Source organism: Octopus bimaculoides, unplaced genomic scaffold (genome assembly GCF_001194135.2).
Source record: "Octopus bimaculoides isolate UCB-OBI-ISO-001 unplaced genomic scaffold, ASM119413v2 Scaffold_107074, whole genome shotgun sequence".
Classification (NCBI taxonomy): domain Eukaryota; kingdom Metazoa; phylum Mollusca; class Cephalopoda; order Octopoda; family Octopodidae; genus Octopus; species Octopus bimaculoides.
In genome coordinates, this window is record NW_026373665.1 from 19699 (window position 1) to 23982 (window position 4284).

Here is a 4284-nt window from a genome sequence, read left to right on the forward strand (position 1 = left end):
ACACACACACGCACACACACACACACACACACACACACACACATATAAATCCCGTTCTGTGTGTGTGTGTGTGTGTAAAATATTATAACGGCCGTATTTTTCAACTGATTTTCTCCAAACTGAGAACATACATTAGTTATGTTCCAGGGATGGTTTTAGACTCTTAAAATTTTTCACATAATGAGTAACGGGCCCTATGGGGGAAGAAAACACCCGTTCCTGGGTTACGTGGAGAAGAGAGGTAACTCTTTGCAAAATAACGTTCAGAAATTGATTGTCTCCCTTACATCCATTGGTCATAAAAAATAGTGCTTTTTATATTAGATTTATCTCTTTGAAAGTTTTCTAAAATATTTACTTTCGGTTTTCTAGCGTCAGTGACGTTTAAACCTCTCTGTCTATATATCTCTATCCATCTCTCTCTCTCTCTCTCTATCTATCTATCTCAATCCCTCTATGTCTCTCTATTTATATCTCTCTATCCATCTCTATATCTATCAATTTCTCTGTATCTATCTATCTATCTATCTATCTATCTATCTATCTATCTTATTTGTTTAACTAGCTACCCCCCTCTCTCTCCTCTCTTTATATCTCACTCACTTTCTATTGTTTTCACTTTCATTTTTCAGACATTATTGTTTTCAGTTCAATCGATATTGTTTTCACTGTAAGTTTTCAATCGCTATTTACAAACAACGACAAATTACTGACAGAAAGAAGTTCACAATTATTGATGAAAGTAATTTCATACATAATTTACTGACAGAAGTAACTTCATAAATTTCACTTAAATCCGTATACTTAGTGAATTTCACTAAAGATTTCTTATTTAGGTTTGCAACGGTCTTGTGTTTTTCTGTTGTCAACGGTTTTTTTCTGGTTCCTTTGATACTGGCTCTTTGGCTCACTAAGTGACAAATTTCACTTCAGCCCGTACAATTCTTTATCTTCCATAAATATTCCATATTTACTTTCTGCCCGTCGTTTTAAGAAATATAATTTCCGTTACCCAGTTATTTTCATTGTTTACTATCTTCTGCACCTGTGTATTTCTGTATACGTATATAACCATGCCTAGAAGGAAAGTGTCAAATTTTCCCAGGGAAGAGAGACAACTGTAGAAAGGGAAGCATACCAAGAAACGAACAGTCTGTGCACTACAAAAGCTAGAGCATCTCAAAGTGATGAATAGAGGTATGCACGGCTGACAAAGAATAGGATCTTCACTGCAGAATGAAGAGCAGTTGCAACAATTCAGAGAAGCAACTTCTATGAAGCAGCTTTCAATTATGCAGATGACACTAGAGTTTCCATTGGTGCAATGACAACTGAGTGCATACATTGTAAAGCAAGGAAGTGGCCTGGAGAAACACCTGCACTGTGCTGCAGTGGAGGAAAGGTTAAACTCTCCGCAATCCCCCAACTTCCAGAGCCATTGAAGAAACTGTTGTCATCAACTGACCAAGATTCCAAGCACTCCCAAAACAAAATTAGACAATACAACGCTGCACTACAGACCACATCATTTGGAGCCACAAGAGATTTAACTGAGCCAGGATTCATGTAAACTTTCAAGGTCCAAGGTCAGATTTATCATCGGATTGGCTCTCTACTACCTCTGTCAAATGAATCACCAAAATCAGTCTTTCACTGTCTATAATCTGTACCTGCTTTTGGTTACGAAATAAGCTACACCAGACGTGTTTTTGAATTACGTGCATTTACTTTATATACATATATGAGTTGAAAACTTTCTTTTAACATTTCACTTAACGTCTATGTTCCATGCTGGCATGAGTTGGAGAATTATTAATGTAGAAACTTGGTATCTTAGCTACTAGCAGTTGAGACCTGCGTAATCTAGACAGCGTTTTTAAATTTCATTATTCTCTTTAACACGAGCAACGTCGGGTATTTCTGCTAGTACACACACACACACATGTATACATGTATGTAAAATTATGTATGTCTGTCTTTATCTTAATCTATCACTGTTTTTTTCTGTTTCTTTCTCTTTTTCTCTCTCCCTATTTATATCTATCTGTTCATCAATCCATATTTATCTATCTATCTATCTATCTATCTATCTATCTATCTATCTATCTATCTATCTATCTATCTATCTATCTATCTATCTATCTATCTATCTATCTATCTATCTATCTACATATACATATACATATACATGCACATCTACATATACATATACAAACACTCAAACAGATATGCAGACACATTTCTAATGAAATCTGTATGTTCATTACTCCGTTCTTTCCATACATTTTTAAAAACATAAGATAGTGTAAGCAGTGAATCAACAAATAAAGTAAAATATATATATATATATTCGGTATTTTTTTACTCTCAAATCATTACATTTCGATAATTAAATCGAAATTAATATTTCATAATTTGCTTGAACATTAATCTATAATGATATTTCTCCAGAATATATGTCAACAGTATAAACTAACATATTCACAACTCACTATGCTACTTGTTTCATTTATTGGACTGTGGCCAATTCACATATAAATATTTATATGTTGCTCTTCAGCTCTACGTTCCTGTACTCATTAACGGTTTCGTTACTTCTGTTACATGCTTTCATGAAACTTACAAGTAACACTTCTGTACTTTTAATCTCATTATTGCTAGCTTTTTATAATATATCTCTTACTTGTTTCGGTCACTGGACTGCGACAATGCTGAGGCACCCGCTTGAAAATGTTTTTTAGTCGAAATAAATCGATTTTTGTACTTCAGAGATTTTATGAAGTCTGGTACTTATTCTATCAATCACTTTTGCCGAGCCGCTATGTTACGGGAACATGAACAAACCAAAACCCATTGTCAAACGGCGGGAATGGTGAGACAACCGTAAGCAATACAAAGACACACACACACACACACACACGCACATACATACATACATACATACATAATACGTACATACATATACACACACTAATATATATGTGTATGTGACGATTTCTGTCTACAAAATTCCTTCACAAGGCATTAGTCAACTTAGGGATATTGTAGAAGGCACTTACCCAAAGTGCCACGGAATGGTACTGTATTGTTGATGTCATAAGAATTTATAAACTTTCGAGAAACGTAGAATTGTTCTTTATCGGAATAGGTACTCGAAATACAAAAGAAGCTGTGAATAATAGTCCCAAATTTTGGCAGACGGCTAGAATGTTTTGTGGGGAGGGTGAAGACGGTTGCATCGACCCCAGTACTTGAGTGTTACTTGTTTTATCGAACGCCTAAATGATGGAATTTGAATTCAGGACATAAAGACTGACGAAAAATTCCTAAGAATTTTGTACACGCGCAGTAATGAGTCAGCGAGCTTGCCACCTGAATAATTGCAACAAAAAAAACAACAACAACAACAACAGCAATAATAATAATGGTTTCGAAATTTGGTACAAACCCAGGAGTTTCAGGGAAGGGGCTAAGTCGATTTCATCGACCCCATTGCTTAATAGGTACTTATTTTATCAACCTCGAAAGGCAAGGCCGACTTCGGCGGAGTTTGAACTCAGAACGTAAAGGTGGACGAAATGCTATTAGGCATTTTGCCCGGTGTGCTAATGATTCTGCCAGCTCGCTACCTTAATGATAATAATAGTAGTAGTAGTAGTAGTAGTAGTAGTAGTAGTAGTAGTAGTAGTAGTAGTAGTAGTAGTAGTAGTAGTAGTAGTAGTAGTAGTAGTAGTAATAATAATAATAATTAGCTGGACCTGTGAAAACTTCACGGAGAATATAAAAAATGTAAGCATCTGTAAATTTTGTGCTGGTGCCATGAGAAATGTTTCTATATTGTTACACTTAGAGAATATAGGAGGAAGTGTAAAATCGATAGCTATTTAATGCAACCAAATTATCTCAGTTACACAAACATAAGCAGAATTACTATTTAGCCTGAAAATACATCGTACCGGTACTTTTTGGTTATCTCATGCCCATTAAAAAATTGAGTTATCTCACCCCGTTGTATGAACAAAAAAGATTAAACATCTTACTGAATGCCAATTGAGGAAGCCAAAAGTCAACAATGTGCTGAAGTATTAAATCAAAAGGATCTGACTCTTTTAATTCAATCTCTTGTTGCCACAAAAACTCGCACATATATGAGTCCAATAGACCTCTGTGAGTGCCATTTTGCCTTTTAATTTTTTCTTTAGCACTCTTCCAAAGTCTTTCAATGTTTTGGGTGTCAGCTCTATTAGTAGGATTGACAATGTGTAGAAAATGATTCACAGTGAG

The 4284-nt window shown here is 35.2% G+C and overlaps 1 protein-coding gene across 1 annotated transcript in view; it reads left to right on the forward strand.

Moving 5' to 3' along the window:
* LOC106879750 (heparan-alpha-glucosaminide N-acetyltransferase) overlaps positions 1–4284 on the forward strand; it is a gene marked incomplete at its 3' end in the record, with an annotated part of 30017 nt that overhangs the window by 19396 nt on the left and 6337 nt on the right. The window lies entirely within an intron of this gene.